The sequence below is a fragment of the Dama dama genome, chromosome 23, assembly GCF_033118175.1.
Source record: "Dama dama isolate Ldn47 chromosome 23, ASM3311817v1, whole genome shotgun sequence".
In the NCBI taxonomy this organism is placed as follows: Eukaryota; Metazoa; Chordata; class Mammalia; order Artiodactyla; family Cervidae; genus Dama; species Dama dama.
Window position 1 is genome coordinate 67,041,102 of NC_083703.1, and position 13,291 is coordinate 67,054,392.

At 44.4% G+C, this 13,291-nt stretch overlaps 1 protein-coding gene across 3 annotated transcripts in view; it reads left to right on the forward strand.

Moving 5' to 3' along the window:
• RPRD1B (regulation of nuclear pre-mRNA domain containing 1B) overlaps window positions 1–12,212 on the forward strand; it is a 74,724-nt gene extending 62,512 nt beyond the window's left edge. Inside the window, exons 8-9 of one of the 3 annotated variants that reach the window (XR_009690124.1) lie at window positions 9,874–11,638; window positions 11,899–12,212. The gene's annotated coding sequence lies outside the window, so the exon portion shown is untranslated. Of the gene's footprint in view, window positions 1–2,968; window positions 3,394–9,873 lie in introns of those variants that run through there. The other 2 variants (XM_061127260.1, XM_061127261.1) reach the window with 2 other exon arrangements.
• The last annotated feature ends 1,079 nt before the right edge of the window (window positions 12,213–13,291 follow it).

Consider the following 13,291-nt stretch of genomic DNA (forward strand, 5'->3'; position numbering starts at 1 on the left):
GCATGCTGTAGTCCATGGGGTCACAAAGAGTCAGACACAGCTGAGTGACTGAAAAACTGAACAATGTAACAAAGAAGGTAGCTGCACAGAGATAGAGCTCAGAAAATCCCACAGAGTTTCCTGGACCCCTAGGTGAGTTCTGATCAGGACATGGGATAAAACTCCATGCGACCAGGGAAAGAAAAAAGAAAGTTGCATGCCAAATAATTCCCAGGGTTCCCATAGTTCTGGGAATAGTTGAAGTTTCTGCCAGCCAGAGAAGAGACATTCTAACACACTGTGTTAGATAGAATCCTGAAAAGGTCATGCCTTTCAAGTGGGGCTCAAGTAATCCCAGGGCAAAGGTTGCTTTTGGCCTGCCATAAAACAAGCTCAATATTAATCCTCAGACTGATCTGCAAGCAACTTAACTGCTTGGCAGAACAAAGTCCAGCATGTTTAAAGAAATACAACAAAACCCAACACTCAACAATGTAAAATTTATTATGTTTGGTGCAAAACAAATTCACCAGGCAAAGCAGTAGAAACATATGATCAGAGTCAGGAGAAAAATAATTCCACAGATCCAGAATGACACAGATGATAGGATTAGCTGACAAAGAACTCAGCAGATGATATTATAAATACATAAGGATATATAAAGAAAAGCATGAACATAATGAGGAAAGGCATAGGGCATATACTTTTTAAAAATCCAAGTCAAATTTTGGAGAAGAAACATGAAATATCATCTGAAATATCTTAAAATAAGCTGAATAGGATTGAATTGACAGCAGAAGAAATTAGACCCTCACAGGAGAATGGGGGCTTCCCAGGTGGCTTAGTGGTAAAGAATCCGCCTGCCAATGCAGGGAACGCAGGAGATGCAGGTTTGATCCCTGGGTCGGAAAGATACCCTGGAGTAGGAAATGATACCCTGTTTCAGTATTCTTGCCTCAAAAATTCCATGGATAGTGGAGCCTGGTGGGCTACAGTCCATGGGGGTCACAAAGAGTCAGACACAAGGGATCACACAGAGGAAAATATCAGTGAAATTGAAGACCCAGAAATAGATATTCAAAATGAAGCACAAAGAGAAAATACTTTTAAAGGAATGAACAGAATAGGCTGTGAAACAATACCGAATATCAAAAATACATACCACAAGGGAATGAGAGAGAGAAAAAGAAAACATACTTGCAAAAATAAGGACCATTCTCCAAATACGATGAAAACAAAAAAGGCACAGACCCAAGAAACTCAGTAGTCCTCAAAAAGAATACATATAAAAAAAAACTTACATCCTAAGACACATCATAGTCAAATTGATAAACCACTGAGAATGAATCAAAAGAAACATACACCGAGGAACAAATATGAGAATAGCAGCAGACCTCTTGTCATAAGCTATGCAAGCCAAAAAGGAATGGCATGACATCTTTAATGTGTTGGAAGCGGGGGGAAAGTCCATAAATCTGTATTTAGCAAAAACGTCCCTCAAAAATGGGTAGTGTGGCCAAGATGGCGGAGGAGGTGGACCCTGAACTCAGCTCCCCGCCACAGACATACCAAAATTAAAACTATTTAGAGAGTAACTCTCAATGAGAACAACTTGAAGGCTAGCAGAACAGATTCTCTACAACTAAAGACAGAGAGAACTACAACAAGATGGTAGGAGGGGCGAAGATGCAGCGTAACCAGGACCCACACCCTCAGGTAAGTTACCCACTGTAGGGGGCACTAGTTTGATCCTGGTTGGGGAAGTTCCGCATGCCGTGTGGTGCCGCCTAAATAAATAAACAAGCAAGCAAATGATGGCTTGTTGAAGAAATCAATGAGGAAATTATCTAAGGATAATTGCTTTACAGAATTTTGTTGTTTCCTGTCAAACACCAACATGAATCAGCCATAGGTATACATATATCCCTTCCCTTTTGAACCTCCCTCCCATCTCCCTCCCCACCCACCCCTCTGGGTTGACACAGAGCCCCTGTTTGAGTTTCCTGAGACATATAGCAAATTCCCATTGGCTGTCTATTCTACACATGGTAATGTAAGTTTCCATGTTACTGTTCCCACACATCTCCCTCTCTCCTCCCCTCTCCCCATATCCATAAGTCTATTCTCTATGTCTGTTTCTCCATTGCTGTTCTGCAAATAAATTCTTCAGTAGCATTTTTCTAGATTCCGTATCGATGCATTAGAATACGATATATATCTTTCTCTTTCTGACTTAGTTCACTCTGTACAATAGGCTCTAGTTTCATCCAGCTCATTAGAACGGACTGCATTCCTTTTTATGGCTGAGTGATATTCCATTGTGTATATGTACCACAACTTCTTTATCCATTCATCTGTTGATGGACATCTACGTTGCTCCCATGTTCTAGCTATTGTAAATTAGTGCTGCAATGAACAATGGGATACATGTGTCTTTTTCAATTTTGGTTTCCTCAGGGTATATGCCTAGGAGTGGGATTGCTGGGTAATATGGTGGTTTTATTCCTAGTTTTTAAAGGAATCTCCATACTATCTTCCATAGGGGCTGTATCAATTTACATTCCCACCAACAGTGCAAGAGTGTTCCCTTTTCTCCACACCCTCTCCAGCATTTATTGTTTGTAGACTTTGATGGAGGCCATTCTGACCAGTGTGAGGTGATATCTCATTGTAGCTTTGATTTGCATTTCTCTAATAATGAGCTATGTTGAGCATCTTTTCATGTGTTTGTTAGCCGTCTGCTTTGGAGAAAGGTCTGTTTAGGTCTTTTCCCACTTTTTGATTGGGTTTGTTTTTCTGGTATTGAGTTGTATGAGCTGCTTGTATATTTTGGAAATTAATCCATTGTCAGTTGTTCCATTTGCTATTATTTTCTCCCATTCTGAAGGTTGTCTTTTCACCTTGCTTATAGTTTCCTTTGCTGTGTAAAAGCTTTTAAGTTTAATTAGGTTCCACTTGTTTACTTTTGTGTTTGTTTCCGTTACTCTAGGAGGTGGATCATAGAGGATCTTGCTTTGATTTATATCATCAAGTGTTCTGCCTATGTTTTCCTCCAAGAGTTTTATAGAACGAACAACCCTTTTTTTTTTTTAATGGGCATATATACCTGAATATACCTTTTTTTCCAAAGAAGACATACAAATGACCAGCAGACGCATGAAAATATGCTCAACACCACTAATCATCAGGAAAATGCAAATCAAGCAATAATGAGATGCAGTATCATACCTGTCAGAATGGCTATTGCCAAAAATACAAGAAATAACAAGGGTTGGTGAGGAGCTGGAGAAGTGGGGACACTCAAGCAGTGCTGGTAGGGGTGTAAATTAGTACAGCCACTATGGAAAGCAGGATGGAGAATCCTCAAAAAAAGTAAAAATAGAGTTGTCATATGATCCAGCAGTTCCACTTCCGGGTATTTTTCTGAAGAAAATAAAAACATTAATTCGAAAATATTTATGTGCCTCTGTGTTCTCTGCAGCATTATTTGCAACAGCCAAGATATGGAAGCAACTTACGTGGCCATCAACAGGTGAATGGATAAAGATGAGGTATATACACATAATGAAATATTACTAAGCTATTAAAAAAAAAAAGAAATCTTACCATTTGTGACAACATGGGTGAACCTAGAGGGTATTATACTAAGTCAAATAAGTCAGAAAAGACAAATATCATATTACTTTCCTTATATGTGCTATCTAAAAAACAAACATCACAAAGCAGAAACAGACTCAGAGACACAGAGGTCAAACTGGTGTTTGCCAGAAGGAGTGGTGTATAAAACAGGTGAGGGAGATTAGGAGGTACAAACTTCCAGTTACAAAATAAATGTAAGTCATGTAATGTACAGCACAGGGAATATAGTCAATAATTTTGGAAAAACTTTGATGGTGACTGGTGGTAACTAGACTTCTCATGATGACCACTTTGTAGTTATAAAAATACTGAATCATGATATTGTACCCCTGAAACTGATTTAATATTGTAAGTCAATTTTACTTTGTTTTTAAAAAGAGAGAAAAATGAAGACGAAAGGAAAATGTTTTCAAAGCAACAAAAGCTGAAATAATTCACCAGTAGACCTGAACAATAAGAACTGTTAAAGGAGGTTTTTCAGACTGAAGAAAAATGATACCAAGATACAAATCTGGATCTACACAAAGGAATGGAGAACACTGAAAATAACTCCATGGGGGAGTATATAATTTTTCTTATAATTCAAATGTCCTTAAAAGACAATTGGCTGTTTAAACAAAAATAATAATCTACTTAGAATTTTATGACATACAAGAAAGCAAAATGTATGACAACAATAGCATGAAGTCAGAAGGAGGAGAAATGAAATTAAAAGGATCACAGTATTTGTGACATAATGACACTTGAGGGTAAAAAGTGATAAGATAAACATATACACTAAAAAGTCTAAAACAACCATGAAAATAATGAAGAACTGTATGTAGCTAATAAGCAAAGGAGATGCAATGAAATCATAAAAATTATTTAATTATTCCAAAAGGAGGCAGAAAAAGGAAAAAATAGAGCAAAGAATAGAGAAGACACGTAGAAAACAAATAGCAAGATGATATGCGCAGCCATGAAATTAAAAGACGTTTACTCCTTGGAAGGAAAATTGTGACCAACCTAGATAGCATATTAAAAAGCAGAGACATTACTTTGCCAACAAAGGTCTGTCTGGTCAAGGCTATGGTTTTTCCAGTGGTCATGTATGGATGTGAGAGTTGGACTGTGAAGAAAGCTGAGCACCAAAAAATTGATGCTTTCAAACTGTGGTGTTGGAGAAGACTCTTGAGAGTCCCTTGGACTGCAAGGAGATCCAACTAGTCCATCCTAAAGGAGATCAGTCCTGGGTGTTCATTGGAAGGACTGATGCTGAAGCTGAAACTCCAATACTTTGGCCACCTCATGTGAAGAGTTGACTCATTGGAAAAGACCCTGATGCTGGGAGGGATTGGGGGCAGGATGAGAAGGGGACGACAGAGGATGAGATGGCTGGATGGCATCACCAATTCGATGGACATGAGTTTGAGTAAACTCCGGGAGTTGGTGATGGACAGGGAGGCCTGGTGTGCTGCGATTCATGGGGTCACAAAGAGTCGGACACGACTGAGCGACTGAACTGAACTGAACTGATGCTAAAATCTGATCATATCAGTAATCACATTAAACATCTAAATACCTCAGTTAAAAGTCAGATACTAAGAAATGTGCTTATTTTTTTATTGACCACACCTCATGGCTTGTGGGATTTTAGTTCCCCAACCAGGGATGTGGCTCAGTCAGTAAAGAATCTGCCTGCAATGTGGGAGACTTGGATTCAATCCCTCTGTTGGGAAGATGCCCTGGAGGAGGGCATGGTAACTCACTCCAGTATTCTTGCTCATTCCCCATGGACAGAGGAGCCTGGCGGGCTGCAGTCCATGGGGTCATAAAGAGTCAGACATGACTGAGCGACTAAGCACAGCACAGTACCATCAGGCATAGAACCTAGGCCCTCGCAGTGACAGCCCTGGACTGCCAGGGAATTCCCAATAATAAGAAATTTAAAGTGTATGGTTTCAGGTTGGAGTCACCAAGACACGACGCACACAGGCACCAGATGGAATGATGCTTGACTCACAGAGAAGAGAGCAAGGTCTGCTTTAAGAGTGAACACTGGTTCCCATGGTCAGCAGGTCCTGTCCTGCAGCTGACACAGAAAGACGGCCTGCCTGCTCCTCTCTCGTGCTGCAGGGGGAGGACCCCATTCCGTCTCCCCAGGAACAGATAGAAGCGGTGGGGTTGGCCAGGGGCCACTCAAGCAGAACAAAGACATACACATCAAGCCTGTTCGCAGGGAAAAGATATTTGCAAACAAGTACTTTGCCCAACACTGGCTGTGAGAGCTCCTTACCTTCCTGTAAGGAAATGTTTCAGGTCCCAGGAACACTTTTGTGCAACTGTGCAAGAATCACCAGCCTGAGACTTTCTGGTGGCACAGTGGATAAGAATCTGCCTGCCAGTGCAGGAGGCATGGCTTCAATCCCCAATCCAGGAAGAGTCCACATGCCGCAGATCAGCTAAACCAGTTTGCCACAATTATCAAAGCCTGTATGTGACCGAAGCCCATGCACCCTAGAGCCTGTATCCACGAGAAGCCACTGTCATGAGAACCCCATGCACCGCAACAAAGAGTAGCCCCTGCTTGCTGAAACTAGAGAAAGCCTGTGCAAAGTACCAAAGACCCAGTGCAGCCAAAATTTAATTATTTTTTAAAAAGGATTGGTACACCTTAACAACAACAACAACAAAACAATCACCAGGCTCTGGATGACTGCCTTTCCCAACATACTTACTATCTGACCCTTTACCAAAGTTTGCGCATCTTTGGATTAATGTAATGTGCATTTCAACCCAACAGAGACCATGCTGACTTCTGAATTAACGGGCTATGGATCAATGAGGTCTCCATGTATGTCCTAAGATGGGCACTTTCAAACTATCAGGAGCCTAGGCTGGGTAGTTCTCCTCTCCCTGGGCCAGGAACCCACTGGGTAAATTGTGGTGTGTTATATATGCATGTGGGCTCAAAGCCAGTTTAGAGCGCATTTCACTTTCCTAGGTAAGATTAAATCTGATGAGTCCACTCAGCCTGCTCTCAGTTCAGTTCAGTTCAATCGCTCAGCTGTGTCTGACTCTTTGCGACCCCATGGACTGCAGCACGCCAGTCTTCCCTGTCCATCACCAACTCCCAGAGCTTACTCAAACTCACGTCCATTGAGGCGGTGATGACATCCAACTATCTCATCCTCTGTCGTCCCCTTCTCCTCCTGCCTTCAATCTTTCCCAGCATCAGGGTCTTTTCCAGTGAGTCAGTTCTTCATATCAGGTGGCCAAAGTATTTGAGCTTCAGCTTCAGCATCAGACCTTCCAATGAATATTCAGGACTGATTTCCTTTAGGATGGACTGGTTGGATCTCCCTGCAGTCCAAGGGACTCTCAAGAGTCTTCTCCAACACCACAGTTCAAAAGTATCAATTCTTTGGTGCTCAACTTATAGTCCAACTCTCATATCCATACATGACTATTGGAAAAACCATAGCTTTGTCTAGACAGACCTTTGTTGGTAATGTCTCTGCTTTTTAATATGTTGTCTAGGTTGGTCATAACTTTTCTTCCAAGGAGCAAGCGTCTTTTAATTTCATGGCTGCAGTCACCATCTGCAGTGATTTTGAAGCCCAAGGAAATAAAGTCAGCCACTGTTTCCACCGTTTCTCCATCTATTTGCCATGGAGTGATGGGGCCAGATGCCATGATCTTCATTTTTTCAATGTTGAGTTTTAAACCAACTTTTTCACTCTCCTCTTTCACTTTCATCAAGAGGCCCTTTAGTTCTTCTTCATTTTCTGCCATAGGGTGGTGTCATCTGCATATCTGAGGTTATTGATATTTCTCCTGGCAATCTTGATCCCAGCTTGGGCTTCATCCAGCCCAGCATTTCTCATGATGTACCCTGCATATAAGTTAAATAAGCAGGGTGACAATATACAGTCTTGATGTACTCCTTTCCCAATTTGGAACCAGTCTGTTGTTCCATATGCAGTTCCAACTGCTGCTTCTTGACCTGCATACAGATTTCTCAGGAGGCAGGTCAGGTGATCTGATATTCCCATCTCTTGAAGAATTTTCCACAGTTTGAGCCCTGGACTTGAAACCAGTTGTGGTCCCAACTCCATCACTGCAGAATGGAGTGACTTTAGACAAGTCGCTTCACATCTCAGGGTGAGGCTGACCTTATCAGGACGATGTAGATTTCCAGACCTCCCTGGAGATCTTTCTTCCCGAGCTTAACATGAATAAGCTTCATGAAGAAGCAGCACAGGGAGGTTAGGCGCTTCAGCTCCAAACTCCAAGGATCTGAGTTTGAATCCCAATCTCCCCACTTAACTGACACCTGGGCTGAGTGACTTAACTTTTCTGTGTCTCAGCTTCATCATCTATACACTGGGGATGATAATGGCTATACTATAAGTCACTTCAGTCATGCTCGACTCTTTGCAACCCCATGGTCTGTAGCCCACCACGCTCCTCTGTCCGTGGTATTGTCCAGACAGAATACTGGAGTGAGTTGCCATTTCCTTCTCCAGGGGATCTTCTCCACCCAGGGATTGGACCCGCGTCTCTTAGGTCTTCTGCATTGGCAGGCAGGTTCTTTACTACTAGAACCACCTAGGGTTATGGGGATTTAATAAATATTACTAAAGTAAGCTGAGCTACAAGAGTATTCGTTAAGTAAATAAAAACTGTTAACCAATATGGAACACTTTGTGCAAATTCTGGGCATGTCAACCTAAAATGTGGTACAGCTGGACTCAGCCGTTCTTCTCTGGAAATCATAGAGCAAGAGCTGTGTCCTCTTAAAGTCATAGCTGTTGTGAAAAGATGCTGGAGAGGGACATGGGCCAAGTGTAGGGGAGCAGCTAGGTCTCTCAAGGTCTCCCAGGAAGGATGACCTGGAACAGTGTAGACTGGTGATGAGAGAATAAATATGGTGATGCTCAATATACATAGATGAAGAAGGGCATAAACATGGTTCTAACTTTGAGGATAAAACTGGGGACAGGAGCTGGAGGTTTCAACAGAGAGAGCTTCTGACCCATTATCAGGAAGATGTCCCACCAAGGCTGGCTGAGCCTTCTTGTCTGGGGTGCTGTTGGAAGCTACTCAATTAAGGTAGAGTGTTAGACAAGTTGAAACATACAAGGACACTCCCATATTGAATAGTCCTGGACTCTAGTATTTCTGTTGGCTTTGAGATATAGTCCTGGACTCTAATGTTTCCGCTGGTTTTGAGATTTGACTACTGATAAATGTGCTAAGAAAAAAGCCATTGCTTTTAAAGTTCCAAAGTTTGAAGCTTGCCAAGAACTCTGTAAGAGTATCTGCCCAGATTCTCTGGGTCACCTCCTGCCTAATGTTCTAAGCACCCTCCCTCACCCCTACCCCCCACTCCCCCCACACCCATGGATTATGAAACACAGGGCAGGCGGTGGTGACAGCTCCTGGCAGGGTCATAGAAAGGCAATTTATCTGAGCACTGTCATTGCTCAAGAACCCGAAGACAGACCTCCAAACCTTCTTTTGATATCAGCACGGATTTCCTTCAAAACTTCAAAAAGACCATCCCGACCTGGTCTCTAGCTTAGCCAGAATATGATGGCATGTGGATTTCATTTTGGTGGCCTAAAAGTCTATGAAGTCATTTCCAAGAGTCATTTCTTATCTGTCTCAACCAAAACAAGCATGGACCATCCTGATTCAGAGGTAATTAAAGCTCATTAGAATTTGGAAGTACATTACAGCATGACCTGTTACAAATGGATTCAGATAAGCCACAGTTTAAATCAAGCTCTCCCTCCCCACCATCATCTACTTGGCCAGCCACAGAACAGACTGGAAGCATACCCCTTGTCCCTGTTGGCATCAAACAGTGCCTATGTGACTCCTTACCTGGGGAATTGTTACAGAGGGGATTTGCAAACCCCAAAGGAACAGGGGCTGCAAACTCAGATGTCTTCAGAACCTGGAAAGGCAACAGGAAGCAGGCAATGTGACCAGCTGTGGACAGGCGGAGTGTGTGATAGCCGCTGGGTAGTTTAGCCAAGTGTCACACACTGGAGGGGGTGTTCAGTATGATATCAGATTGGCTGATTTTTCTATGAGAATGTGGAAACTTGGATTTGCATATAAAAATATTTTTGTTTTTAAATGTTGGCAACTAATTTGAATACCAGCTTGGAATTTTTTCTTTCTTTCTTTTTTTTTTTTTTGGAACGTTGTTTGGTTTGTTCTCGGAAGGCTGATTTGTTTTGGAATGCCACATTTTCATTTCAGAACTTAGAAAGTTACTCTCAGCTGAAGACCTGAGATGGAAATGTGCATAGCTGAGCACGGTCTGAGGAAGAATCTCTGTTCAAAGAAGAATCTGTTAGCCTCAGATCAGAGCCTGTAAGTACCTTCAAGTTAATCCAGTCCCAACTCCTTGCAGCCTACTGTAGAGACACAGGGTCCGCTGGCCAGAGAGTGGAAAGGCCCGGGTTCTGGTCCCCAGCCTGTCACTGATTCCCTCAGTGACCTTGCGAAAGTCTCTGCCCTTCTCTGGCCTCAGTTTCCCTTTTGGAATTGGCCCAGAACCTCTTAGGTCCTGGCCAAATCAAAAGGTCAAAGGCTCTACTTGCGAGGAATAGAGAATGCCCCAAATGGAGAGCTTTCACAGGCAGGGCTTGTTCTTGACGTGGGGGGAAATGGCTGTTTTCAGACTGGCTGTGCATCTTTGGAACTGGTAGTTGCAGAGCTAAGAAAAGTTTACCTGAAGGGAAGCTTTGTCAGCAGCTTCTGGAGTTCTTGTGCCAAGGTCTTAGGACTGATGGAGGTGATCCGTTAGTGTTTGTCAGGGCCCATTGGTGAAGTTTCGGTGGTGATAGGAAGTTAGTGGGGCTCATGGCAGATGGAAAGTGGCAGGCGAGGGGGTCATCCGGAGGTCTGTCTTCTTGTCTTCGTCTCCACCCATTCTGCAGCCCAGAAAGCCCTTCCCCATCTCTGGACCTTAATTTCCTCTGGCTGGTTTCTGAGCCCCCTTTGAGCCCCAAAATTCTATGATTCTAATGAATTCTGTTTTTAAATTGTAGTTTTATCTTCCCAAGGACTTTAATTTTTTTTTAATTCTGTTTCTTTTTTTATGTTTTGGCTGCACCGAGTGGCATGTGAGATCTTAGTTCCCCAACCCCAATCTTCGATCCCCAAGGGATCGAACCCATGCCCCCCTACAAAGGACGTGCAGATTCTTAACCACTGAACCGCCGGGGAAGTCCCTTAAATAGATGTTTCTTAAGCACCCGCTGGTGACAGGCACAATGGTTGCAGCTAGCAAAACCAGATTCAGTCCCTGCCATCATGGCACTTAGAGTCTTGGGGAAGGACAGACAGCGACCAATCAGATAAAGGCACAGCGGGCCTGGCAACATGCTATGACTAGAGGATGAGATTTCAGCAGAGGACTTGAACTCAGTCAGGGCTGGACAGGGCCAGCTTCTTCAAGGAAGTGACTCTTGGGCCAGTATCCCCAGGGTAATGAGGGTCTGACTAGGTGAAGGGTACAAAAAAGTGTTCCTGTAAGAGAAACAACATGTGGGAAACCTGGATCAAGAGGGCACAGGGCATGTTCGAGGCACCGAGGGGAGCCAGCAGTGCTGTGAGGTGAGGCTGTCGAGGTTCAGGGCGAGTCAGACCCGGCAGAATCTTGTTGTCTGTGGAGAAGACTCATGCTGAAAGTCACGGAGAGCCTCTGAAGAATTCTCAGCAAAGGAAGACAGCATCAAGTCTGCATTTTGACTCCTCTTACTACTATTCGGAAGGGACAGGTGATGGCAGAAGGGATGGTGGGGGCAGAAGGGAGCAGAATAGATACAGGGAGACCAGTGAGGAGATGGTGATGGAGTGATGACATCCTGGTGAGATATGATGGGGGCCTGACCGGAGCCATGACAGTCCAGAGTGGTCACACTGGAAAACGATTTAGGATTTTGAATTAACAGGATTTGGCGAGAGAAGGAATGAGGGGTTGAGGCCAACTCCCAGCTCTGCACAGGTTCATCTGAAGGTGAGTCAGCCTTAGGTCTACCTGTGTGTCTCAGCCGCAGCCACTCTGAGGGGGGCACACTGTGAGATGGTCCCCAGTGATCCCCGGCTTCCTGCTTTTCCCACCCTCATATAATTCCCCTCCTGAGTGTGGGCTGGACTTACTGACTTACAGCTAAGAAATAGGAAACATTGGTAGGGGAAACACATTGACTGAAACTGCCCACCCTGGCCAGGCACCACAGTAACTATTTGCGTGAGTTATTTTACATTTTACAACAGGAGGTACTGGTAAGGAACATGGAACTAACAGGCCACCACCAACTGGAAGCGTTCAGGAAAGGTCCAAAGGAGACACCACATGTCCCACCACCTCCCAGAATCCTCACTGGAATTCACCTTGGCTGGGCAATGTGTGCACCACCAAGAAGGACCCTGAGTCGGAGTGATGGGCCAGAGACAACCCAGAAAGTAATTCCAACGCCATAAAACCCAGGACTGCAAGCCACGTGGCAGAGCAGTCCTCCTGGGTTTCCTTACCCTCCTGCCCTCCACCCAGGCAACGCTTCCCAATAAAGTCTCTTGCTCTGTCAACACCTGTGTCTCCTCAGACAATTCATTTCCAAGTGTTAGACAAGAGTCCACTCTCAGCCCAGCAAGGGATCCCCCTTCCTGCAACAGCATCACAAGTGGTGGGTGAAGAGGTTGGGTTATTAAAGGTCTGTGCCTTCCATCTTGGATGCTTTTCTTTCTCCCTCTTCACCTCTAACACAGAGGAGGAGGGGGGAGCATGGGAGGATGCCAGCTGCCTTGACACGAGGCAGTTCCGTGGACAGGCACGTGTGAGTGAACTTAGTCATAGCTCTTCGGAAGCTGGCCAACAGCTACACGAGTGAGGGTGGAATCCAATCCTCCCAGAGTTGAGCCTCGACCTGTCTGCCATCTTGATTCAGGCTTCGTGAAATCTCTTGACCTGGAACCACCCAGTGATGCCACATTCAGATTCCTGAACCACAGAAGCTGAACGTTAATAGTTATTTATTTCCAGCTGCTAAATGTGGGGGTAACTTGTTCAGCAGCAAGGGATAATCAATATAGTCCTCTCTCACACATGCTCTGCTCTTAGCTTCCCTGGGGCTGGGAAGGGAAAGGGTTAACCCCAGGGCCCAGGCAGCAAGGTTAACGCCTCCAGCCTGAGGGACAGTTCATTACAGAGCTATCTAGGGGCTCAACCAACATGTGGTTCTGCTGTCAGCTGGGCTTCAGCCCTCCTATGAGGCAGGGGTCCCCGATGGGGATGGGGAAGATGGGGGGCATCCAGGAAATTGACAGATTTAATCACAGCCATGCTTTCCTACATCAGCCCGGATGCTACAGCTGCAAGGAAAGCTAGTGAGGCTCTGTGGCCAAGTCCCCGGCAGGGGTCAGGGCTGCCTCAGCTCATGGGTCACAGTGTTTTCTAGAGATCATTGCCCTTGATTTACGGTGTTGAAAGACCAGAAGGTGAAAGTAAACGTTATTCAATATTGTCTGATTCTTTGCAACCCTGTGGACTGTAGCCCCCCAGGCCCCTCTGTCCATGAAATTCTCCAGGCAAGAATACTGGAGTGGGTTGCCATTCCCTTCTCCAGGGGGTTGTCCCAACTCAGGGACTGAACCCAGATCTCCCACATGG